This window comes from Rhipicephalus microplus, chromosome X (assembly GCF_043290135.1).
Source record: "Rhipicephalus microplus isolate Deutch F79 chromosome X, USDA_Rmic, whole genome shotgun sequence".
NCBI classification, from domain to species: Eukaryota; Metazoa; Arthropoda; class Arachnida; order Ixodida; family Ixodidae; genus Rhipicephalus; species Rhipicephalus microplus.
Genome location: NC_134710.1, coordinates 158,123,396 through 158,140,540, shown reverse-complemented (window position 1 = coordinate 158,140,540; position 17,145 = coordinate 158,123,396). Strand labels below are relative to the sequence as shown.

Below are 17,145 nucleotides of genomic sequence, written 5' to 3'. Positions count from 1 at the left end.
GAAATAGCAGCGGTGTTGTGGAGATGCAACTGCACGGTGCGAAATGCGCCAATTGTCCGCTTGCTCAAGGCGGCGACACTCCTCAATTATGGCATCGATGGTCATTGCAGGTGGAACGCATCGTCAGCGAAACCCTTTAAGATGTGAAAGATCTTGTCAGCCTCGGACAACTTGTGGTCTTCTACCACAAGGCTATAGCACGTGCTGAATATAGGTCAAGTATGGCTTAGTTGACGTCTGAGTACGTATGGCCGATTGTTTTCGAGAAGCAAGCTCTTGTCCAAGTGGTTTGTAGAAAAGGTCGCGGAGCTGTTGTTTGAGCGTGTTCCAGGTTGTTAACTCGTGCTAATACTCGTGCTCATGTATATCAAACCAGACAAAAATTTTTGACAAGGTAATCACATTCACACACATAACGGTTGGATCCGAGTAATATTGCTTCCCTATGCGACCGTACATGCTGAGCCACATGCCCACATCTATGTTGCTTTCCCCCAAAAAGGTACCAGGTCCGCGATTACAGGGTTGCGTTACGGCGACAGACTGAGTTGTTGCCGGTAATGTTATAGTTTATGGAGGTGCGTCTTCAGCCGGAGCCATGGTAGTCGACTGCGATAGGCGTCCACTGTGGAGTTTCGTCGTCAAAACAAAGTCCTCCGCAGCTCTGCCAAAACATTGTGCCATACCGCCGTGTCGATCGCAAGCCACAGTACAGTTGTTGTTCTTCTTCTTGCTGTTGTTTTTTCTGTTTTTGTGTTGTTGTTGTTGTTGTTCACCTTTTACCTGTGGCGCATACCCAATGTGGGGTACTGACCAAGAATCGAGTGGTTTTATAAAATAGTATGAAGCTTTAGAATAATGGGGGTTATATATTAGAAAGTTAACAGATTACATAGAAAATTATGGTTCTTCATGTAACACCGTCACCTTCGTCCTAGACGCCATTCAGGGTGTATCGCACTATGCACTGTTAACGGCACAGAAAAGCACGCAACATTATTATTTTCTTGCGTGGTGATTCCATGGCACTTTTTATTTCCTGTCAGCCGTATGTCAGCCGTATGAGTTTCTTTCCCCTGTTGGCCGTAGCTATTTAACTTTTTCTCTCTATGTAAAGGATGCTCGACATAATCACAATTCTTACTTGGAAACACTAGGTGCCTTCTTTAACTGTACACATGAATAGTTAGCCTTCACCTATTTCCAAGGTTTCTCTAAATACTGTAAGAATATAAACACTCTTGCTTATCGAATGTTCATTTACATATGTAGATATACCATTACTATTACAAGTTTGCATTGCTACTCAATATGTTTGCTATACCAAAACTTGTATTTGTAACCTAAATTATTTATATATCTCTCATTTATCCCATATATACATAATTAGTCGCGAAGCCCAATAGCCATTAAACGACTACGTTCGTTGCAACTACTAGAACTGTCATGACACCTGTTAACTCCTGACGCGCGAAGTCAGCGGGTAAGATGCATCCAGGGAAGAATTGCCGAAGCACAGCACACTGCCCTACCGCATTCATCCACGGCTTTTTGAAGGCGTTGCCATTTCCTACACCCAAGGCGTGCCTGACAGGCTCGGGAATACTCGGTGGCGGACCATCAACATGCGATAAATGACGATAATTAGATTATTGCATGGGGAACGATAGAAGTGTCGGTTGTGTTGGAAGCCGGTAGTTCGGCAGTTAAGCACATTGGATTCAAGGCTTAACTGTGAAGCTCTTCAAGCTAGCCTTGATTTTTGCGGCCTGTAATAAAACCATCATACGTTTAACGGGTATGTGCCAGGACAGCCTACAGGAAAAGAATTATTATAATAGTGTATGTGCCACTTAAATTGAGTAAATCTCACTGCTAACCGCTGGTTAACTAAAAATGAAGGCAACAGTTAGGCTAACAAACGGGTGCGAAGCGACAGCGGGGAACCCTAACGCAGCAACTGTTCCGCACGAGGCCACGGGATTGAAACCTGCAAACCCACGATATGAGAAACGCCTCCTAACCACTCGGCTATCCAGCCACACTGACAGGTCATAGCACAGCCTCATGTAGTATCGAATATCAAGGGGTAAGACAGAGAAATGAGGTGGTGAGAAGAGATGTCACGGCGGGAGAGGTGAAAGGAGGAAGAGAGAGAGTAAAGCCTAGCATATGAAGAGATAGAAAGAGGAAAACAATTAGACGGCAATTTGAAAAAAGAGAGAAAGAGAGTCAAATAAAGGAAAAGGAAAAGCGGGGGAAGAAAGAAGAGAGCGATAAACAGAGAGAGTGAGACAAAGAAAGAAAGAGAAAGGAACAAAAAAATGAGGAAGCGAGTCAGAAATACAAAGAGAGAAAAAAGGGGAGGAGAAGGAATTAGTAAAAAATAGAAAAATAAAGATAAAATGGTAAAAAAGTGAAGAGGAAAAAAGAAGAAAAATAGAGTAAGAAAGAAAAAGAGAAACGTTTAGCAGAAGAGCAGAAGCCAGCACTCCACATTGCGCCTCCAGTGCAAGCTGCAACGACTGCAAGAACCATGCCTACCAGACTACTAAGCTTATCTCGCACATTGCTAATAAAGAACCCGGCATGAAAGAGGCCAATGTCGTTACGGGTGGATGCTTTCTCTATAAGCAGAATACTTTACGTTGGAGCATTTATAAAACTTACGCTTACAGACAAAAAATACACTAAACACAATGGTGAAGCACTGTTATAACTGCGCGCTGCATTTCCTCATAACTACGCCCAATGCGAAACTCAGTAACCTAGGACTTCACAACACCATACACCAAATCATTGAAGCTTAACGTATCCCGCACTACGAACGATTTTGTCAGAACATCATCTCGTGTGCGCTCTCAGCGTACTGTACTTCTCACAGTTTGACCAGAAAACCAAAATAGCTCTGGACATTGAGACACCTTTCTGTGCCACTCCCTCCGCACTACCAAACAATATGCACCCTGAACATAACACGTAAAGACGCGTCCATTGAACTAAGCAACTAGCTAAGTGCTATGTGCCAATCACGCACGACGTGTAGCGGAATATTCTATGTAAATGATTGCTTGCACTCTAAGCTTCTTCGGGTGACTCGAATTTTTTGCTGCGCGATAACTAGCAAGGCCGTTCGGACTGCGCACGCAGGAGCTTAGAAAAAGAGTGACTAGAATCACTGGAAACAGTTTCAAGACTAGTTTATTGAAGGGGACTAGAAGGTAATAGGGAGATACGCAGAATGGCAAGAAGGAAAGATCTGAGCCGATCCCATGAAGGCTACCGTGGGAATGGTGCGGGCAAGTTTCTATTCGCCCTCATCGGCTGTGTGTTGGCGGCTCTTTTCTCGACTCGTGAAATTCGGCAGCGAAGATGAACTTCAACGGCGTCTGTGCAGTGCAAAGGCAGGACGAAGCCTTCGGAACTTTTGAAATCCTCCCTCGCAATGAGCACACGCTCATTCCTGGTTGCCTTTGTCCCATGGCGGCTGCTTAGGCGTTGAGCTCAAGCGGATACAAGGCTTGCACTAGTTTCCTTTTGTTTTCTCGAAGTTCCCCTTTTTGAGGCAGCAAAATTTGGCAAGCGCATGTTCAACCATCTCTTCCTGGGAAAGTTTTCAGAGCACGGCACAGTTTACACATTTGTCCAGAAGCTCTGTCCTGTCCGAGGAGAACCATATCTCTTTTATTGATGCTTCCTCCTTTATATGTCTTTACTACATGTTCGGAAAGCAGTTGCAGGCGATGTTTGGGTCTCCAATGTCAGCAGAATAAGTCAACAAGGATGCTGCGCTGCTTCCATCTTTAGATCTGCCTATTTGCGGTCAATTTCACTCCCGCGGTTTCTATAGGAGAGTAGGCCGGCTTGTTAGTTTGCGGCTGACCAGGAATAATGCAGGAGTCAAGGGCATAAGGTTTCCCGCATCCGAACAGATGAAGGTCGAAGGACGTAAATTAACCACAGCTTCTGCCTCCGTTAGAGCTGTGAACATGCTGTCATAGCCGAGAACGTGAGCCAACATTCTTGGGATTGTTAATTTCCGGAGTTCAGGAAGCCGCCGGCACAATTTGTCCCCCTTCTTCTGCACATCTGCAGGAATATTGCCATTCCATACTGTTCCCCATACCCAGAAGCTTTGACACATTATCTTTGCGGTGATAGTAGTGGGAACGAGGAAACCATACAGGTCGAAAATGCTTGCTCAGTTCTGTAGTAAAAATCGGTTTGGGTCATTCTGACTTGCCAAAAGCCCAATCAGGGTAGACATCTCAACTCATTTGTATCGGGCCTCCTTTCTACAGGAACAACCTTTGTGGGGCCCTTAGGGATGTCTCCGTCTCAGCAAACAATCTCATCAAAACTGTATTGTTCGATCGCCATTTTCTGAGGTTTATGGCTCAGTTCTCCACTGCACGCTGCGCTTCCTTGCATATTTGCTCTGCTTTTTCAACACTAACAGCACCATTAACAAAGTCATCGACATACAGGTTGTCATTAAGGATCTGAGAGGTGCAGGAAATTTTTTCTTCGACACCTTTTGAATGATGACGTCAGTAGCTGCGAGGAGAATCAGGCTGCGCGTTGCACTGAATGGTACCCTTGTTACCCGGTATGCTTCCATTGGCGTAGCCTTTCGCCTTGCTTTTGTGTACTTCAATACCGTAGAGAGCGAAGGGCGTCGCGCGAGCCTTTTCAGCCAGCTCAATTAGGAAAAAAGCCTTTTCTACGTCATATATTATGGCCACATTATGCACTGGAAATAGGATTAGAATGTCCAATAAACTTAGATTTAGGTTAGGTTCCAGTTCATTGGCTTCCTCAGCATCTCCGTCTTAAAGGTAAGTTCCGGATTGCCTGGTCTTAGTAGCGCATCGTTTCGTCATTTTGCAGTAGTTTCGCAGAGAGTGAGTGAAGCCTGTGCAATGCTGTACTCCTGGTTTCGGTCAGCTGCGATATGTTCTCTTTCCATGGGAGCCTGACATCGTCTCGACCGTTTTTGTGTACGATTGCGTCCTCAAATGAACCAAGAACGTCGTCCTTTCCAGTGGTGGGCGGGGCGTCATCGACAATGCTAAAGTGTACCAGCTTCCAGGATGATCTAAGTTGACAAGAATGGTCGTCTGGCTCCTAGTTCACGCCGGCGCTTGCTAGGTCATCGAGGCAGACAATGTTGTGTCGATGCCCTACAGCACATATCCAAACAGTGTCTTTGCGGCTAAGAGGATCTCGTTGAAGGGCTTGACACTATCTGTTGTGATGTCCCTGTAGCAATCAGCTCCAACAAGCAGCTCAATTCAAACTCCAGGCTGGTAGCTGTCAGGTACCGCGTCAGCTGGTTTGAGCCCCTGTTACTGTGCGAGGTGGGAAACGTGTTCATACGAAGGTGGCAGCAGGTCTACACTGACCTCGAGTATCTCGAGTGCTTTTATGCGGACTCTGGTGTTGTTGCGACACTTTTTCATCCAGCATTCTACACAACCACAGCGTATTTTTTCTAATGGCTTCTGGCTTCCGAAGGAATAAAGGCTAAGCCTCTCCTCTCCCATGACGTGAAACTTTAAACGACAAAAACTCTCCTGTCGTATGAATGTTTTCTGACTGCCATCGTCGAGCAGCATTCGCAGTTAAGGAGACTTCTTCCCTCCTTCTACAAATGCTCGTGTCGTCTCGAGAAATACTCTTGCTTTTCCTCGGGTTTGTTACACCTGTAGTGATGACTGGACTGTGACATCGGCTGTTCTTGTACCTTCACTTGAGGGAGGTGGCGCTACCCCTTGGTCGAGCTTGCAGAAGCCTGTCGCGTGCCTCCTGAAGACTTCGGACTCTAGAATCACTTGGATGTTCGATCGTTGGCGGCACGGTGATTTCTTTTCGCACACTTGTAAGGCCACGTTCACACTGAGCATTCCGGCCGCCGAAAGTGCTCCGAATCCGGTTCGGCGGCTGTGAGATCCGCCGAAAGGGCCCTCTCCACGTCGATCGCTCTCGGACCAATTTTTGCGGCGTCTGCCGCCGAATCGGTCACCGCGGACCAATAGGAGCGCTAGTCAAGGAATTTTGAAAAATGGCAGCCAAGCCCTACTCACTTGTTATGCCGCAGTGCACGTAACTGAATGTTGAAACCAACGGGAGTTTAACCTACTCTGTGCTTACTTCGCCTCCGTATTTCGTGAAAGAGGTGACCGAGCTTGCTGTTGGCGGGACCGAGCTTGTTGCGGTCTTGCAGAGCAAAACGAACCCACCAACGCAGCTGGCGTCGGTGGTTTTTCTGCTCTTCGTGCATTACAAGACAGCCACTTGCCAGCAATGTAAGCAGTACTGTCTTTTCTTGCTTCCTGCGTACGAGAATCGTCGAATATACACCACCGGATAGCGTAGTGGCGTTTGCGAGCCGCGACAACAACCGGGTGACAGCGCATCCATCCCGCGTTCGCCCCGTGGTAGATGGCATATTCGGCGGCGCGGGGCGCGTCCAGTGCGAACGACACTGCGTTTCGGCGGCAGGGGAATTTCGGTCGCTGTAGAAAGCGGATGTTTCAGTGTGAACTAGGCCTAACAGCGCCGCTTCTGTGACATCACTGCCCTTTTTTTGTCTAATAGAATGGCGGTGATACAGCTTTCAGCGGAGTACCGTTTTTGATGGCAAAATATGCAGTGCACCTCACCCACAGTCACTACTAGAGCAGACGCCGACGGTGTTTGATGGTGGTCTCTAGCGATTGGAGCTTTCTCTTCCATGGCGGTGTTAGGCATCGGTAATACTACGTGCTGGGCTCTGTCTCGGCTCTTTATCTCCATCCTCGGAAAACTAAGGGACCGCTGAAAGTCATTTTCAGGAACGGCTTCTGATGTCTTTCTCCTGTAGAACTTGAGGCCAATGTTTGTTTGTTTTCGAAGAGCTGCCAATAAAAGCACAACGTATGTGCTCGAGGCCACACCCAATGCCTAGAAACTGCGGACACCCGTCTGAGGTTAATCTTAGAGTGTGCTTAGCCTCTCGGTGTCTTGAAAAATCTGCACCGGGTGGACCGGAAGCAATCGCGACATGTGCTTCTCAATTACGACCTCGTCTTTGCCAAATCCTTCGGCCAATGTTTTTCAGCAGTTTTGTAGTTTCGTTCACTGAGTGGCAGTCCGTCGATAACAGCCGCAGTCTTTTGGGTTAGTTAGCTGGTCAGATAGTAGAAATTGTGGATGGTATTTAGCGCTGACTTTTTGTGAATTGTACATTCGAACTGGTTTCAAAATTTGGTCCATGAGCACAGATCCCCACTTAAGTTCGCCATCTCCAGCTTCGGGAGTCTAGTTGTCAATGACGAAAACTGGACAGCCGGATGGGCCACTATGCTCTGAACAGAATCAGAATGTACATCTCCCTCCGAATCGTTAGTTTCTGATTATAAGTGCTTGACCTTATTTCGAATAAGGCATCGTTCTTTAGAGATCACTTAATTTTGGTCTTCATAGTGTTAATTTTGTTGTTGTTGTTGTTGTCGTTGTCGTTGTTGTTGTTGTCGTCGTTGTCGTTGTCATTGTTGTTGTCGGTGTCGTCGTTGTTGTTGTTGTCAATGCAGTCGGTGAGCGAGGCATCGAGTTCCTGTAGCTCAATCTTCTTCTCGATTTCTCACTTGACTGTATTTAGCTCATTTGCTTCATCTGTAAGATTTTTGAAATGCTCTTCAAGCCCACCGATTGCTGTGGCTGCCGCTTGAGCAAAACGCTCCTCTCTGGGATGATGGCGTCGACGGCCTGTCGAAGGTTGGCTTGCTTATTCTTCCGTCGCTTCATGGCGCTTTCCATGACAGCTGGCGGAGTACTCTGAGGTTCCGGCACCAGAAATAGCAGCCGCTTACTCGCACTGTAATCATCGGCGGCTGACTCTAATTTAAAAGCGAAATCAACGCCGCGCGATAACTAGCAAGTTGGCTGGGCCGCACGTACAGGAGCCTAGAAAAAGATCGACTTGAATTGTTGGTGGCAGTTTCAAGACTGGTTTTTGAAGATGAAGCTTAGAAAAGAAAAAGTAAAGGTAAAATAGAAAGAAAAAAATCGGAAGCGATCCTACGAAGGCTACCGTGAGAAGGGCGCGGGTGAAAGCCTCTTTGCTCCCGTCAGCTCTCGACCCGTGAATTGGGCGTCGAAGATGAACATGTTCTACGGTGTCTGTACGGCGGGAAGGCAGGATGAAGCCTTCGGAATTCTGAAAATCCCACGCATCGCACGGCCGAGCTAGACTGCATCTGCGCGCGCTTCTTCTTTACGGCCTGCTCAGCTGGCGCGAATGCAATGGGGGTGTTTATGACTACTTTTCGCCGCACGTCGGCAGCGGCGCTGTGACCCTGACCTTGCAGCTCCTGCATTGCGCACACGGCGCAAGAGAGTTACTATGTGTGAAATTATCGAATGGGGGTTCTCGACGGATAGTGGAAATATTCAAGAAGTCCGGGCTAAAGAAAGGATCTTCTCCTTAAAAAATGATAAAAAACCCTAATGTTATCAGACGGCTCGCCGCATAATGTAGGGGTGCTTGTGCTCGGGGACAAGCTGGAACACACTAAAAAATGCGGAAGAATTGGCTAACGCGGCGTAATGCTGGAGAAATAAAGCAGTTGCAACAATCAGAGACGGAGAGATAACCAATGCTGCGCCTGTTGTGAGAGCCAAGAACAACAAATACTTTTGACCCTTGGCCTTGTTGGACAACGTGTCGCAGAGCTCCTACTCATAAATGATGAGCATGCCTCCCTTTGAAAAGCTATTTTCTGTTTATTTTTTGAAATACATTTGGAGTGGTTTTTATGGCTTTAAGCCACTGTTTGCCGCTTAACAGCTCCTTGAAACACGTACGTGAGTTGTATCTATAATGATAAAAAATACCTGCATACAGGGTGAAAGAATATAAACAATAAAAGAGGACCCATGCTGCTGAATAACCCTTTCGGACGGCACGCCCTGAAAGTGGCAATGTGTATTGTCAAAGTGTTAGCATCACCTGGAAACATTAATTGCGGGGACACCATGCTCTTTTCCGTTCATTTGTACTGCAAGCTATATAAATGAAGAATGCGACAAACGCAGCTGCTTACGCTCGCAAGCCGCTTGCCCCAGAACTAAAACTGTCTGGTGCAACTCAGTTCTGCTCTATCCTTCAAGTTCGTGGAAGAACATGTTTAGGAAGGGAAATTGAGAACGTTCCAACTTTTTCGCAAGTAAGAAGCTTCTTTTTTCAGAAATCTGCATCAATTATCTGGTGGCTTAGTGTGAAAAGCAGGTTGTTGTAAATTTCCCTTAGTCTCTTTTGTGGCTTGCTTTATTCTGGAATTAGCCCAACTCGGCTTCAATTTCTGCGGTGCTTTCTCAGTGTTCACTCTGCCATGATTTTTCGACCCGAAAAGATGGTTGTACAACGTCCACTACGTGCATTACTATATAGTACTAGTGTGATAGTGTATTACTGTGCTCTGAATTGCAAGTATTGTTCATAGGAAACACCCCATGTTTCTTTTCACCGATTCGCAAGCAATGCTGAGCTGTGCGCTAAATGACAAAATAATATTGAGAGAGACAACCTCGTCATCAACGACCAGTCTGCATCGGCTGTCGTATGCAGCCGACACTTCTGCGGTGAAGACTATATGTGCCTGCGTGCCGCATCAGGAAACTTCTTCCTGACTCCGCGCCTACTCTTTGGGAGAACTATCTATCCTGCTTGATTTGAAGTGCAAACAAGCCTCGCAAAAACCCGCTTCATGGGGGAAGCGGGTCTTACAGTAGTAAAAAAGGCAAAAAAAAAAAACAGTTTAAAAAATGCATGTGTCTGCGGGCCGCATAAGAAAACTTCTTCCTGACTCCGCACCTTATTTCTTCGAAGACTATACTTCCTTGTTTTTTACTTGTATTTCAGTGCGTTGTGAGCGAATACCCGCACCCGAAATCATGTGCCGGCGTTGACCGCGCTGCACAGAGCGGCGAAGGAGGGTCAGTGTCGCAGCGCCCCGCTCAAAGCTGCAGCGAGAGGCATACATTACACCCAATGCGAAGGCTGTAAGAAACGAGCGCGGAGGTGCAGTCTAGCCCGGCCGTACGCATCGGGCCATGGTTCTCGCTGTGGTCGCTACGCTGAAGCACATAATTACGGCTGCTGGCTTCATTCGAGCAACGAAACCTGACGAAGGCGAATAAGCAGCCATCGCTCTAGCCTACGCCACTACCAAAGTATCCTGCATCGTCAGTGAATATATGAATATCATCATCAACTTTACCAAAGACGTGATTTCACAACCAGCACACAGCATTCACATAATTACACCGCTGTTGAGTCGCTGCCACGTTGAGATCATCTAGTCTAGGGGGCACTTGGGGCTCTCAGGAAACGAACACGCTTAGGACGTCGCCCGAGCTTTCGTCTACCGGGCGCTTCATTCGACAGAACACCCCTCCTCGCGACCTAATGCGGCTGAGCTATAAATGATGGTCTTCCCTTTTCGTGACCACGTGAGGAACAGAATAGTTCTTTTCGAAAAAATCCTAATGTACAACTCACAAGGCCCGACCTAAATACCCACAAACAGACAAGTGGCAGCAATCTACTACCTGGCACCTTTTCCAGACAAGTACTTTCCCCTTTCCTTCACTGCACAGCCATACTTACCCTGGCGTCCACAAACCACAATGCAAGAATGTGGTGCGCCTCACGCCGAACACGGCTATATCATATGGGCTCGTCTCGTTCCTACTCACACAATAAAACACAATGTAAACCATACATTTATAATCACCGGGGCCGAGCAGTGGGAGGCTATGCTGCTCTGCACGTGCCCGAAAGATTATCTCTGGGCTGTATGGCTGGTCGAAGAGGCCGCCAGGATTCAAGGCCCAGCCGGTGTCTGAAGAAAAGGGGGGGGGGGGTGTAGGATGGGGCGCATCTCCTGGCCCCTCGCCACCTTTTACCCTAGCAGAGATACTTCAATAAAGTGTCTACCTCTCTGCACTGGAGGCTACGCTAATTTTTCACGCGAATGTACCGTACAATTACGAAAAACAATCTCTTGTGGACTACAGTATTTCGCAGGTCAGAGTCGGGAGCTGGTCGTGTATAGAAAATTACTGCAGCATTCCGTTTCATCGTACCGAACGTCATCGATTGGCAGTCACCGGGACACATTCGAGTTACACCTGACCATAAAGTTTTATTACCTAGAGAGGAATATCGCGCTGCAATCGTGTACCTTCATGGAAATTATGGAAAATGCAGGCTTCGGATTGGATAGGGTTACCAAGCGAACTGCCTACAGACTTTTTTTCTGCAGTTTCAGTTTCGTTGTTTGCGCAGCACGAGTAGAGGAGTGCGGTGAAAAGCCCCGGAACAGCGCCATTGTTGTTCAAAGAGGCTTAAAGGGACGCTAAATTCAAATAACAATTCACGTCAGATTGAAAGCTCAATGTATGACAACATCAAAAACAACAATATTATCAACAACGTGTGTCTTGCTTACCGAGAAATGAAGGTAAATGCACAAGAACACAAGCGCCAAAGTAGGACACTTTCAATATGATCCCGAGGACATCAGACGGACCGCCTACAAATAATTACTAGTACTCGATCTAACTGCACTAAATAAAGAACCTTTTCGTGCATCAAGAGACGCAATAAAATGCTGCTTGTTCGTTTCTGTATGATTCATGGGAAAAATAACTGCTGGAATTTAATATGGGTTATGGCGCGAGTGGTTCAAAAATTCAATTTTCACGTAGTTACAAGGAACAGGTGGTGTGATCTCGTGGGGCGCAGTTGAAACAAGAGCGTCTGTAGTCTGGAAGCAAATGGCGGAAAATTGATCAATGGCCGCTGATGCTGCTGTAGCTCTCGCTGCTTTCGGTCTGCTGCTACTAGCGCAGTAAAGCCAGGCAACGTTGTGCACGGCCGCAGTGACGTGAGTCAGTCCGGTCGGTCCACTTCTTGAGGCGGGTAATTGGTAGGGCGCTAATCCGATGCGGACCATTAAAACGTGAATTTATATCAAAATAGGCCCTTCCGTGACACAAAAGTAACACTATGAGGTTTCTGGGCCTCCATTTCAACAATCAACGTCGACTTAATACTTGACTTTAGTGTTCTTTTAAGACCACTAGGTCTGTAATTTGATGCGATGCTGAAGCTTTACGAGTCGTATTTGAACGTTTGAACGAAGCGACGTCCACTCACCGCTGCGCATAGTAGCGTCTGGTGACAGTGCAAGATATTGCATCCAGTTCATGTTTTTTTTACGAACGCGTCTTGCCTAAACTTGTTTAAATCCACTGAAAAACGATGACAAAGCTCAGTAGACGCACCGTCACGCTCCACTGACTCGACTTCAACACAGACACAGAGGTTTGTTGGGGGCAGAGCACTTCAACTGCCGCCCCTTACATCGCAGAAGATGAAACGTTAAGTGCTTCTCACTTAATGCTGTCTTGTTATTTCCAATAAATAGACAATGTCTACTTTCCAGAGAAAAACAAGAATGTTTGTTTTCAAGTGTTGTAAAAATACTTAATGAAATCTTAATGCCAAATCTGGAACGCAATGGCAGAGCGATTGCTACAACTAATGGTTAAATTTGCCCAGGTTTCACTTTCGCCCCCTCGTCACGAAAACTTTTTGCAATAAAGCTTGCGTACGAATAAGTGGAGCAAGTTTCAACGAAAAATAACCTCATATCACTTTGTTTTAAACTCGTAAAAGAAGCGTCGTGAATCTCAAGAACGAACTCCACTCGAACCGGATCCGAAGCCTGTACTTCGCATAATTCCCATGGTGGTACAAGCGCCACTGAAGGAGCCCGCGTAGACACTAGCGCTAAATTCCCCTCTAGGTATTCTCGTATGAAACTCTAAGCACCAAACCAACTCACTTGCAGGATAGTCAGCGGATACAGACAACTGAAGGCCAATTGGACTGCCACTGACTTTGAGCATTTTTTAACTAACTGCGCGACTAACTGCGATGATATAGCTATGAATCTTTAGCACTTACCTCTATAGTTTACTAGTTAGCCCTAATAACGTACTATTTCAGAAAAGTGCTGAACCGTTACGAACGTGAAGCACAGGTGTATGACAAACTACCGCTGACGATAACAATAAGCATATTACTGTACAGAATTTTAGTCGTCGTTATATTTTACAAGTACTTCAATAACAAGTATTTGCAATTGGGGACGTCTAAGTTTCAAAGTGATTTACTTTCAACGTTCGCAGTTGCCAACAGTGTATCGGCGGCTGCATGTTGTTACATGTAGTCTCCCTCGTTTCACTCCTCGCGCTACAAGCTTCACAGTTGTGGTGGCGTGATGTGAATACGCAATTTAAGCGGAACACTAATAAAGCAGCAAATAAAAAAACAATTCCTACGAGATGTTCAATAACTCATCCCAGCAATGCATTCATATGGGCTGCCGGGATAGCTATAGACCAGTTTTTTTTTACATGAAAGTTATAGGTGACTCTTCGGGAAGAAAGCAGCCACTGATCGTCAGAACAGCTTAGTTCTGTTATCGCTGAAAGTTTCCTTCGTAATTCGACCCATAGGAGTCAGGAATTTGTGGCGTCTAGGCCAGGAAGCAGGCGCTACTAAGGCCGTTGAATAAAAAGCGGGAGGAGGAAAGGGATCAGTATCGCTGTGTGTCGGTGGAAAGAAATCGGTGCCAGTTAAACTTGCCTGTAATCTCAGGCCGTTGCCGAGCTAAATATTGGTATTATTCAATATTTTCATCCTCGAAAACGTCGTGCGGTCAATGCAATAGTGTTTTCCCTTCCCAGTGGTGTACATACAAAGTGTATTTTGTGTGCTGGCATGGTCGAATTGAAGAATGCAGGGCCATGGTTGGATAGAACAAGTGATATGTAGCGCCACAGACATCATCGGCATGGTGCCACGAAAATAGAAGAGGAATCGCCTCTCGCACAAGCCTTGCTGCCGCACCGCACGATTCCTCTTTTTCCTTCCCGGTAAGGAGAGACAAGAGTCGACATATCTCGTGGACTTTCACGGCAAACCTGACACCATCACACTCGAGCGACTGAAGCCAGCCTACTGTGAGAATACTCCCACAGTTATGTGGCTCAATCCAGTTCCACTTGTCTGCGTTCCCGTTGGTAGTGTTACTACTTCAACCCGCAGAGTTTCCTGGCAGGCTTGATTTCGTTCACAGACCATGCTTCTCTCTAAGGGGAAGAGCTATGTAGCGCCACCGACATCATCGGCATGGCGCCACGAAGGAGGAAGAGGAATCGTGCGGTGCGGCAGCAAGGCTGGCGCGAAGAGCACAGAAAATAAAGGTGAGTGGGTTTTGCGCTCTGGGGATAGAAGGACGTGTCGAGTGGCTTTTCTTATGTGTGCTCCACAGATAGATACAGGCAATCCGTTTGTAACCTATCTATCTATCTATCTATCTATCTATCTATCTATCTATCTATCTATCTATCTATCTATCTATCTATCTATCTATCTATCTATCTATCTATCTATCTATCTATCTATCTATCTATCTATCTATCTATCTATCTATCTATCTATCTATCTATCTATCTATCTATCTATCTATCTATCGATCTATCTATCTATCTATCCACGGCAGACCCATAGGAAGTACGCGTTCATCAGTTTTAAGTACATGGTCCTCTTCGCCATGCAGCAATGTGTTATCTGATCAAGTATGCTGAAGTAAGCATGTATGGTAACACGAAGTACTTCCAGAAACAGTTAAAAGTCGTCTGTTATAAGGTACAATAGAATTTACGAAGTCGGTAATTCTTTTTCGTGTGCGAAAATTGCATTTCGTTTGTATTTGGAATGATTGCAGCGCGTTCTTCGCAGCTCGTATTGACGAGGCACCCTTATCTGATTTGCGAGGAAACTGCGTGCGAATACGTCTTTCCATTGCTCCTTTGATCTTTCACCTTTAAAAGTCTGCCACCATCGACTCTGCCGGATTTCACACAGCTTCCATACTCTAACATGATAATTTTATTCTCTCTCAGAAATTTTATTCTGAATGCATTTGTTGTAGTTTGTTGTCTTTATCCGACAAAAGTGCGTACGCGCACGCACGCACATGTGTTTTGTGAGAGTTGGTAGGGGGCATGCAGGTAAAAAAGAGAGAAGAAAGGAGTATTTCTGCTGGCCCTGTTCTACGCATACGAGACTTTACCATTTGAACTTAAGGGAGGAGGATTTGCTGATACGTGTGTCGCGTGTTTGCATCGTCTCGTGAATGCACGTCGCTCTGAGTTCTTTTCAAGCTGCGCGAGACCGGCGGCTACCAGTGCCGCAGCAGAAGCGGAGACCGTACCACTGACGTATAACGCTAGCCTACGTTATCGACTAGGATGCCGTGTGTGCCCTCCACCTCTCCCAAAGGTGAAGAAAAGATCACCCAGTTCCAACAAACAGTATGTACAGGGTCTGTCGAACACATTCCCGCAATTTTTTTTCGGTAGACAGCAGCGCCGCCTGGCGGGGCAGCACTTCAGGCTAAGAAGTAAGTGGTTATATAAGCTTGAAAACGAGTCTGGTTTCGGTTATCTGTGGACAGTTGTTGAGGCTGCTTAAGCCATTGCGCATAAGTACGTATCTACTCCCCCCTCATAAAATGAAAATAGACGAGTCTTTGGATCAGTGTCATGTAGTCAAGTTTTTCTTAAAGCTGGATAGATAACAGGGCAGAAACGCTCAAAATGCTTCAGAAAGCCTACGGTGTCGTCGCGACGATGATAATGTTTTGTGGCGCTAGGGCCACAAAGCAATACTTTTATGTAGAACAAGAGGTTCCGGGAAAGTCTCGGGTCTGTCAACGATGACAATCTCCCTGGACGCCCAGAGGTATCACAAATCAACGACACGGTGCACAAGTAGATCACGGAGGAAATTAAAATACTCAGAAGAACCATCCCTTGTGTATAAACGAAGGACCTTCTAATGAGAAAGTAGGGTGCTAAAACTCCTGACGAGTGGGATGAAAAGCTAGAAGTCACACTTCGCTGCAGATTGTGTGCGAGCTTCAGGCCAGAATGGGTGTGGCTGTGCAGCTCCAGCCACTGTATACTCTCTGCCTGGTACTACTGCACTTATTTTTGTCCCTTGTAGTGAAAGAAGCTCTGCATGGGATGCTGAAGACGGTAAAGCATCTTCAACGATCTCTCCGAAGGAAGTTCTCGTAATGAGCTTCCAGAGCGTTTTCAATTATTGAGTGATACGTTGTCAACGAAGCATTAAATCAGGGGCAGAGTAACTCAGAAAATATTGCAAACTGCTATTCAATAAATAATTATAAAGTAAAATTTCGAGCACTTCTGGTACAGACATTGTATATCTATGATATCCTGCTACATTGGATCTGCCCGACGCTTTACGCATACATACGGAACATGACAGACCCGCACCTCATACTCGAATGCCCACGGCGATAAGAAGACGCCAACAGCAAGCCCGCAATGATCGATTACTTGAACTTCCTGGCCAATAAGTTGAAGTTAGTGAAATTGAAGGCTGTGGTGGCAGTGCCGCTCCATCGCGTCAACTCTTTTTACCTCGCAATCAGCCAAGAACTGTCCGCCGCGGTGGAGTAGTGGTTATGGTGTTCGGCTGCTGACGCGCAGGTCGCAAGTTTGGTCCTGGCTGCGGCGGTCGCATTTCGATGAAGGCTAAATGCTAAAAGCCCGTGTACCGTGCGATGTCAATGCACGCAATGTTGTACGGAACGGCGTTCCAAGGAACAACGTTCCGGGAATCTTTTCCTTTTTTGAAGGAACGAAGAAACGCCATCATTCCATTCAGGATCGGTGAAACTGTTACAGTAACTCGTTACGTTTTCGAAGAAATGGCAGACAGAACGGCGTTACTTCTGTAAACGCCCTATGTATCGAAGTTCACAAAATTTTGTGCCACAAGCTCAGTGCCCACCGAAGTAAAACGCGCCTCTTATTCGAACGTTTAAGAGCTCAAAGACTGGAATATGTGGTATGAGTTTTTTTTTCTAGTAAACTCTGAAACAATTGTCTGTCACGGCATTCTCGGTCTGTTTCTGCAACGATGCCGTTTTGTTTCTGGGCATTGTTCAGTGCGCGCTAGTACGCATCTGGTTTTATGCTTAATTCCATGCA

The 17,145-nt window shown here is 46.3% G+C and overlaps 1 protein-coding gene across 1 annotated transcript in view; it reads right to left on the bottom strand.

Moving 5' to 3' along the window:
• LOC142775126 (adenylate cyclase type 7-like) overlaps positions 1-17,145 on the bottom strand; it is a 286,309-nt gene that overhangs the window by 214,314 nt on the left and 54,850 nt on the right. The window lies entirely within an intron of this gene.